At 40.1% G+C, this 10,183-nt stretch overlaps 2 long non-coding RNA genes across 2 annotated transcripts; both read left to right on the plus strand.

The window, feature by feature from the left end:
- Positions 1-1,305: 1,305 nt before the first annotated feature.
- On the plus strand, positions 1,306-8,734 carry LOC142139485 (uncharacterized). Its single transcript, XR_012688216.1, has 2 exons — positions 1,306-2,045; positions 7,223-8,734. It is a non-coding gene; the product is annotated as an uncharacterized LOC142139485 (long non-coding RNA).
- On the plus strand, positions 2,057-5,016 carry LOC142139486 (uncharacterized). Its single transcript, XR_012688217.1, has 2 exons — positions 2,057-2,795; positions 4,093-5,016. It is a non-coding gene; the product is annotated as an uncharacterized LOC142139486 (long non-coding RNA).
- Positions 8,735-10,183: the final 1,449 nt, after the last annotated feature.

The following is a 10,183-nucleotide window of genomic DNA, read 5'->3' on the forward strand; positions in this document are numbered from 1 at the left end:
CTCCCGAGGACAGATGAGACCAAATCAGAGGTTTTTAGTAGAGCACATCATCCCTATGTTTACAGAAAGCAAAATGAACCTTTCAGTGAAAATAACACCTTCCTTACAGTCTAACATGGAGGAGGTTCAGTGATGTTTCGGGGCTGATGTGCTGCATCTAGCACTGGGTGCCTGGAACCTGTGCATGGCAACATAACATCTGGAGACTACCAGCAGCACAATGTTAAACACAGTGGGGTCTATCCATCAAGCTCAATGAACACTTAAAAGATGCGGAAATGACTTTTCCCGCATCCTTTAATTATGTTTCCTATGCATGAGCTGCCTAACGGAGGAGATTTCTGTGAGGCAAATACAGTTCAGCGTCACAGTCCCCATAGATTACTATGGTAACTGCAAAGTTCTGCAATGCACCAAGCTTTGATAGGCTGTGCATTGCACAGGCAGATAACGCCATCTCAGGATGGCGTTATCTGTCATTTCCTATGGGATTCTGCTGAAGCCTCTTCAGTTTCGAAGAATCCGATACAAGGTTAGTGCTGTGCGCATCCTCCTTTCGCCGAGGCTCCCAGAGTAGCCCCAGCATGATGCATTCCAGCAGTGCATAAATATGCATCTCTGCGATGTGCAGCGATGCATATTTAGTTGCACCGCATCTAACTGATGCATAGACCGCAGTATCAGAAAGCTGGGTCTATGTTATGGGTCTTCCAGCAGGAAAATGACCCCAAACGCATTTCAGAAAGCACCCAGGACTGGTTCAAGAGAAGACGCCGGGCTGTCCTGAAGTTACCAACAATGAGTCTACATCTAAACTCCATAGAACTACTAAGCCCAGAAGAACCTAGTATGTAATACGACAACTGGCACAAATGCAGCTGAATTGCTTACTGTGAGTAGTGCGCTGAGTAAATGTGCAGGAGACTAAGGAGCTGTCTAGTTTGTAACTGCAAACGTTACCGTGTCACCCGCTGAAGAGCTGAGGAGACAGGTCATGTACATAGTTACTTTATTATCTGCAATCCAAGTACTGAACCGGTGTGGGGGAGGTGTGAAAATACAGAGTTATATTTGCAATATAAAGATGCTCTGGCACCCAGATTAATGTTATTTCTATTGCATCATCATGCAACAACATCTGCATCCATACGTAACAGACATTGCTGTAAAACCAGCATTTGCAGGTATGTAAACATCCAAGAGCTAGCCAGGGCTTTATAGAGGTGCACAAGATGCCATTATGAGATTAGAGCAGCAGCATGAAGTACTTACCAACCAAAAGCAGTAAGCTGACTCATGGCTGGTGTTAAATATGATTTTTTGTTAAGGCCTCATAAGGCCTTTGTTCAGCCATTTTATTGTAACTTGTATAGAAATATTATTTGCTAGAAGAGATTATTCATTTTTCTGTTAACTTGCAGTTTTGCAATATGTGAGCCTATGGCCTTGAAGTTGAACTAATAGGGAACACCTGAAGAATGTAACCAGTTATGAAAACAATAATGAGCTTCATATCCAGCTGGTAGTATGGGAGCTGTATCCATGGTGTTACACATAGCATATCTCCAACTCCCCTTGAGATAAGAAATAATAGGCTCATCTGTCCTTAGAAGGGGGAGAAAAGTAAACACCTCAAGAATACGTGAGAAAGTTAATCAGTAGCGCTTCTCATAAACTAGTGGTATAAACTATTGTATGCATATGACGTAGGATTCATTTATTCAGTAGCCTATAAAAACCTGTATCTTTGTATCAATAAACTAGAGAATATTCCTTGTATACAGAACTTGGTCTGTGTCAATTCTCTCCAGCTGATTGAAGCGCTTCCAGATATACTTGACACCACAGGCAGACTTGGGTCAGAATTTTAGATCTAACAACTTGGAGGTCGCCACAGAGATTCGCTGTCCAGCAGGCTACAAGACAGACAACGGAGGTTTCCCAGCACATTGAACCCCAACATCCGCGGTCAGTAGATTTCTACTCGTTGGTCTTCCTAGTCTGGGTCACCTCATGTCTGTCTGAGGCACCTGACACGCGAATTTGTGAGTCTCAAGTATCATCTGATTAATATAATACAGTATTAACCCAATTTGTTTACTGTAATTGTATTGTTGATTAGATTTTTGAAAGATGATTGAATTTTGAGTGCATGTGTTTGTACCTATGTATGATGTATAAAGCATAAAAGTCACATAAGACATTGATCAAAGAAGCATGTAATGGAATAGAGGGATTTAGAGAGTTATTGTTTTGAACATTGAGTGAACATTTTAGACACCATCCCCAGAGGTATATCAAAGAAGGGAGATTCTGTAATCTGCCCAAATTGTGTAAGAGAGATTTCCAAAAGACCTTCGTCCCAGATACTGTCAAAGAAGCTATTTAGCACGGACATCCAGTACAAGGAGTCCACAGAACGGGACGTCCAGTGCAAGGACAACCCACAGAAACTAGATAAGAGTCCCGATTTGGACTCAACAGAATACTGTCAATACGAGTAATATAGATAGTAAACAAATGACAGCAGCTCCCTCATAGATATGATGCACAAAGACTTAAGGAAATGGGGGAGTAGAAGGTCTGCAGGGAATTTTTCAAGAAAGCGGGGATAGCCAAAGATATGTGTGGATGGAGAAACAAAGGTGTTGCAAGTGGTAATGTGACAAGAACAAAGGGGTATTGAGATCAAACCCCAAGAGATTGTTTGAGGTGGCACAGGAAAGTTAAGAGATCTGAAAAGTCGAAATATATGTGGATATGCTAAATGCATCGGAAGCTGAATAATGAATCAAGTAGGTTGTATATTATAAATGTATGTTTGATCCTGTGCAGCTGAATAAGTGAAATGTGCCCCTCCCTTATTCTGTGTAAATGATTTCAGTGTGTTGAGATAAGAAGCACACTGTTTTTTGTTTTTTGACAATGTATGTAAAATTGAAAAAATGTGTCCGGAGTGCTGATTGATGATAACATGTTGAAGCTAACTTGTATTTAGTGTAATGCTGGGACTTGTAGTTCCACAGCAGTAGGCTGGAAGATGTCAGTTAAGTTTTCTTTCTCTGTATGTGAGTTTTGTCTCCGTCTTACTGCGTGTGAGAGAGATCCGTGATAATTCACATTGTTTGTTCTCTGTCTTAGTGCTCTATAAGGGAGATGTTTGATTTACTTTAAATCACAATGTTTGTCTGTCTTGTCCGTTTTTTACAAGAGACATGTTTCAAGGTTGAAAAAGTTGTACATTCATTGCTTAATGATAAGCTTTTAAAAAGATACAAAAGAAGTTTTAAAATGTTTGGTCCGATTGCACGGACAAGATTGTAAATAATGTACATTATCACTATAAGTACTAGTGTCAAAACAAAGCTGGCTGGGATCCAACAAGCCGTTTCTGTATTTGAACAAAATAATTTTGTTTCTGAAGTTCAGAAATATAGCTTTCTCTTTAATGAAGTTGAGAATTGTGGGAGTGAGCTTACATGCTGTTTTTATCTGTGTTAAAATGGCGCTGATGAATGTTCTCAGAAATCAGGAGGGTTTGTTATGCCTTTAAAGAAATGTTACGAGATAAAATGTCGTCTGTGAGCGAGACTTAAGTGAATATATTTTTACTTTGAACACGAAAATCACAGAATCTAGAAATATGTGTGAATATTTGGTCACGGGAGAGAGATTTTGTTGAGAAAATGTTGAATGATTTACAGACACAATGTATTGTGTCTAACGAGAGTACTCTGATTTATGAGACAGTGCTGCTTTTAAAATGGTTGAATACTTGGAACCAAGATTCCAGATTGAATGTTTCTAAACCCGGAAATTTAATTAGTGTCATTTAAAAGGGCTGTACTAAGAGATGATAAGAAAGGAGTGGTTTTGAACACTCGCCCAGGTCTCGTCACTTTGACATTCTCTATTTGTGAAATTAGGGACTGCCCCTTTGAGGAAATCAAGGCATGGAACGCATAGCGTCACAGTTAAGCTTTTAGCAGCTGTTCACTGGTTACCTGATAACAGTATACACGCATGTTACAGTTACAGTAATTCCTAGTAAATAAATGTTAATCTCTATGCAAAAGTTTTTTTTATTCACAGGTCTCCAGCTGCAAAGACCCATTAGGCAATCCAGATTGCATTGATTTAACTTCCAATGCACCATCTTTGCACCACAACAAACATAAGTATAAACTAATGAAGGATTTAAATAACGTAAACTCTTCTGAGTAATGATTACCTTGTTTTGGAAAGAGATATTAGAGTTTATGTGCTATTCGCATAGCAAATGCATGAACTAGGTGGTTTTTCTGTATGTGCAGAAAGCAAAAGGTTTTTATTTGTATCCTCATTACAGTTTTGAGTAAATCAGTGTTTGTAAAGACATTTACTGCCCTTATTTACTGTGCTATAATTGTCATATACTGTAAATAATTCTTTTTATTGTGGGTATGGTAATGCATTGATGGGAATTCTATATTTTTACAGAAATGAAAAAGATTTAAGACTTTAAGAGCAATTGTATGTGCTCCTGCATTAGCACTTCTGGATCATAGCAAGCCATTTATACTCTCCTCTGAGCAGAACCAAATGTTTAACCAATTTTAAGCTGAAATAACTTCAGCGCCAGCACTGGCTTTGCCAGATTATGACAAGCCTTTCACATTATTTTGTTATGAAGTCAGTGCACATGTACAAAGAGTACTGACACAAATACATGGTCGCAAGCTAAGGTCACTTGCATACTACTCTGCTTTAGTGCTTGAAAAGAGTATAAATATTGTGCTAGGACACCCAGTTACCTTAACGGTATCGTACGTTGTGACAGAAACCAAGCACAAGCAAAACATTTGTTACCGGCCAGATTTACTAAGTATGAAGATATACAGCACAAAGGACATTCCCTCCTATTGTGAAATGAGTGACATATAACACTTGTCGAGCGCACTGTGTATTTTCTTCCTCCCTTTCCTTTTTTATTAGAAGACAAAAAAAAAAAAAGGAAGCACAAGAGGCCCCAGAGCCTCTCATGTTCACAGATATATGTTAAGACCTTCAGACAAGGGGAATCTGAGTAAACTGTATTTTAAGTTTTTTAAAGGTCCAAGGGAGACCAGAGAGGGGAGTTCATTGATATTAGCAGGAGGAATATAGATTGCACGTTATTTTCCTTTGCTGTGCGCTGTAGATGTGTACTAGACTAGAAAGGAAAGCCAAGTTTGGAAGAACCAGACTCAGGCCCATAGTAATGTATAGATCATTATACATAATTAGAAAATTCTAATATGAAAGTTTAACCCAACCAAATAAAGAAAAGAGCAACCCATGACTACAGGGGTTTACACCCAATGCAGGAATGTGTTTGTGAGTATTGTGGCCCAACACATTATTATATACACTAATAGAACTGATGATGTGGCTTATTAACAGGTTATTTAAGCTAAGTGTTTCTCTTCCAGAAGAATTAAAGTTACCACATCTGTCTTAACCGTTGTACTGTACACTCCATCTAATGAGTGTAAACTTTGTGGAACTCAGAAACCAAGAACCTTTTCCTTGGATTCCACATGCTCCTTACTGAAGCCTATCCTAATGAAGTAGCACTGCTTACTCCCAGTAACGTTACACTTAAGCAGTGCACAATGTTGAATCCTGCTGCCTTATTGCAGCAAGTTTCAAAAGATGGGAGAAGTACCTGTATATATTGGGGTTACCCTAGGGATTTGGGGGAATTCCATTCCAGCTTGAACAGAAAGAAAGGAAAAAAAAAAAATGCAAACAAAATTTTTCTGAACATGATTGCATAGAACTAATGAAACAAGAATCTCTGGTTTTATCTCACATTAAAGATAAACCATTACCAGATGCAGACATCACTCTTTTTGTAGATGGTTCACACTATCACATAGATCCTGTCCCGTATACAGGGTGTGCTGTAACCACACACACAGAAATAGTGATTCAACAGACTCTACCGAGTCACATGTCGGCACAAGAAGCTGAACTAAAGGCCCTGACACTTGCATGCATATATGCAAAAGGACAAAGAGTAAATATTTACACTGATTCAAGTTATGCATTTGTAATTGCGCATGATTATGGCCCTGTATGGAAAAGTAGGGACCTTATGGGTTCAGCAAGCAAACCAGTCAATATGATGAACATACCAGGGCACTGTTCACTGCATTCCAGCTGTCCTCCAAACAGTGATGAAGGTGAAGACACACACAGAGATACTACCCCCGAAGCTAAGTGAAATAGACCAGGCCGCACGAGAAGCCGCCATAGCCCCAGTACCCCAAGGGGAGTCTATTTACATGGTGACCCCCTGACCCCTGTTTGACCAGAGCACACTCCAACTTATGGAAAGACAAGCAACAGAAAATAAGAAAAAGACTTGGGCAATACATGGAGCACTAGAAGTGCAAGGAGTGGTGTAAAGGTCAGCGTTTGTGTCTGCCAAAAGTAGTTTATCCCATTATGGCCAATATAGCACACGAGAAAGTGCATCTGGGAAAAGATGCTATGGTTGTACTCACTAGCAGCTTATGGATAGTACCAGGGTTCGCCCAAGCAGCACAGTCGTTAGTGGCAGAATGCCTAGTCTGTGCACAAAGTAACCCGAGTAAGTCTGTCCTATGGAAAAGCACACCCCAGACATAATATCCCTATAAGAGGATACAGATAGACTTTATAACTTCCCAAATGCTCGGGCTTTGAGAATGTGCTTGTCTGTGTCAACTTCTTTAGTCACTGGCTGGAGACATGGCTGTATAGAAAAGCAAATGCTAAAGCATTAGCCAAGAAAATTGCGAATGAGGTAATCTGATGATATGGTGTACCAGAGGTCATTGTAAGTGACAGAGGGATACACTTTACGGGGCAAGGATTCCAGAAACTATCACACCCCCTACAGATCCCAAAGTTCAGGATGTATGGAGCGCCTTAATGGTACACTGAAATTGAAAATGCAGAAAATAATGGCTGAAACAGGTCTGCCATGGATCTCATGTTTACCTGCACTCAGTAAAAAATACTGCTAGGAAAGACACAGGTTTAACACCATATGAGATATTGTTTGGCACAGCAAACAGAACAGGCTGTTATTTTCCATAGCAACTACACCATGTATATAGTGATTTGTTGAATTATGTTGCCTTATTATAGAAACAACTAACTGAAATACATGGTCAAATATTCTCCTCCATTGCAAACCCTAATTTTGATACAGGTACCCATAAACTGCACCCTGGGGGGCTGGGTGGTCGTGAGAAAGCACATCAGGAGAAGTCTTGAACCCAGATACAAGGGTCCTTATCAAGTCCTGTTGACGACTCCCATGGCAGTGAAAGTACAGGAAAGAGACACCTGGATTCACGCATAACACTGCAAAGTCTTCAAATCAGGGGAGTCTTGTTCTGATAAATAGAAATGACTGTCTCATTGTATTGATATGTCTTGCCAGAATAATTGTGACTGAAGTAGGGATTAAGGCCTCCCTAACCCAGTATGAAACAGACAGTTAAGTGACATATTGCCTATGCCACTGTGAGAAACATATGGGAAGGAGTGCTCAACAATTTGCACTCATAGTAGAGTAAACTCTGAAAATGTCTTTGTGCAGATGCATAACCTCATTGGTAAAGTTGTCAGTAATGATTCATGTTGGATATTGGAAATATTGGCATTAGTAGCAAATGGTTTGGCAATCCTGTTGATCGTATAGGTGATAATGAAACTAAATATATGGCTGATTAAGAAGTTACTGACACTTGATTGTTGTCTCTCCAAAAAGGGAACCACTGAAAATCCCGAACCTCTGATGATCACAGAAATTACTTCTGAAACCTGACCAGACTATGAGTGTCATGAATTATTTGGACTAGCAAAGCCAAAGAACTGCAGAGTTTGCAACAAGAAACTACTAAAGATTGAACAAAGGACATGCAAGGCCTGCAGAACTACTATAGACTCATTAACTACCTACTAAGAAACCATCTTTTAAGAAACCATCTTCTAAGAAACCATCTTTTCTAGACATGGACATTTGCCAAAATGCATCTCCTCATAAATCAAGTTAGGACAGGGAGGATCACAGGCTTATTAGTGGGGGATGAGTTGACAGATTCCTAAGGGGACCAACTCTATGCATGTGGCCTCCTACATGTGTATAAGTACCTGCTTATTAAGAATGTGGTTCTATAGATAGGATTAGGTAGGTAGGAGGAGAAAGGGTCGAAAATTGAATAAAAGATGGGAAATGTTAAATATGATTTTTTGTTAAGGCCTCATAAGGCCTTTGTTCAGCCATTTTATTGTAACTTGTATAGAAATATTATTTGCTAGAAGAGATTATTCATTTTTCTGTTAACTTGCAGTTTTGCAATATGTGAGCCTATGGCCTTGAAGTTGAACTAATAGGGAACACCTGAAGAATGTAACCAGTTATGAAAACAATAATGAGCTTCATATCCAGCTGGTAGTATGGGAGCTGTATCCATGGTGTTACACATAGCATATCTCCAACTCCCCTTGAGATAAGAAATAATAGGCTCATCTGTCCTTAGAAGGGGGAGAAAAGTAAACACCTCAAGAATACGTGAGAAAGTTAATCAGTAGCGCTTCTCATAAACTAGTGGTATAAACTATTGTATGCATATGACGTAGGATTCATTTATTCAGTAGCCTATAAAAACCTGTATCTTTGTATCAATAAACTAGAGAATATTCCTTGTATACAGAACTTGGTCTGTGTCAATTCTCTCCAGCTGATTGAAGCGCTTCCAGATATACTTGACACCACAGGCAGACTTGGGTCAGAATTTTAGATCTAACACTGGTTACTGGTGAGAAGACATAACTATCCAGTCACAGACTAACTTGCTACATAGACTGTGTGACATCGCAGCGCTCACCCTGTGACATCACCATCCAATTACACACTAACCTGCTACCTAGACTGTGTGACTGTGCTCACTGTGTGACATCACTATCCAATCACACACTAACCTGCTACTTAGACTGTGTGACTGCACTGTGCTCACTGTGTGACATCACCATCCAATCACACACTAACCTGCTACATAGACTGTGTGACTGCGCTCTCTCTATGACATCACCATCCAATCACACACTAACCTGCTACATAGACTGTGTGACTGTGCTCACTGTGTGACATCACTATCCAATCACACACTAACCTGCTACTTAGACTGTGTGACTGCACTGTGCTCACTGTGTGACATCACCATCCAATCACACACTAACCTGCTACATAGACTGTGTGACTGCGCTCTCTCTATGACATCACTATCCAATCACACACTAACCTGCTACATAGACTGTGTGACTGCACTGTGCTCACTCTGTGACATCACCATCCAATCACACACTAACCTGCTACATAGACTGTGTGACTGCACTGTGCTCACTCTGTGACATCACCATCCAATCACACACTAACCTGCTACATAGACTGTGTGACTGGGCTCTCTCTATGACATCACCATCCAATCACACACTAACCTGCTACATAGACTGTGTGACTGCACTGTGCTCACTCTGTGACATCATCATCCAAGCACACACTAACCACTAACTACTCTGATAACGACTCTGTGTCGTTATCAGAGTAGAATGGAGGAATCATGTTTGTTTCATAATAAGCTTCTCAGAAACTTTCTGGTGTATTACCTGTGTGTGAGCAGCATTCCATTTTGGGGGCAAGGCTAACGATGCAATTCTTCGAGTCCCGCCCCCACACACCAACCTGCACCCAGGACGTCCCGGGAAACATCTTAACAGTGTTGGCAAGTATGGTGTAATTGGTTTCTCTTGCTGTGATTTGTTTGTTGTGCTTGGGTGGAGGATATGACTGCTGTACCATCGCTGAAACTGTTTATCCATCCTGACAACTGCTAATAAACAGTGAAATGGTTCAGCAAACCTGTGTGAGGCTCCAGTGAATGCTGCACTTTATCACAATGCCAATAGCAAATGCTGGAAAAACATGTAGATAAAGCACATGGCTTTCTGCACTTTTGATATTGTCTTCCCTAATTAGTACATTGAATATTATACAACATATGTAAATTGTATTTCTAAACAACTGTTATTAGCCCCTGATATATGGTACCCAAAACTGATTTCAGGCACCTTGGCCTATAATATAGGGGTTGTGAGTTTGTTGCCT

This window comes from Mixophyes fleayi, chromosome 2, assembly GCF_038048845.1.
Source record: "Mixophyes fleayi isolate aMixFle1 chromosome 2, aMixFle1.hap1, whole genome shotgun sequence".
NCBI lineage: Eukaryota > Metazoa > Chordata > Amphibia > Anura > Limnodynastidae > Mixophyes > Mixophyes fleayi.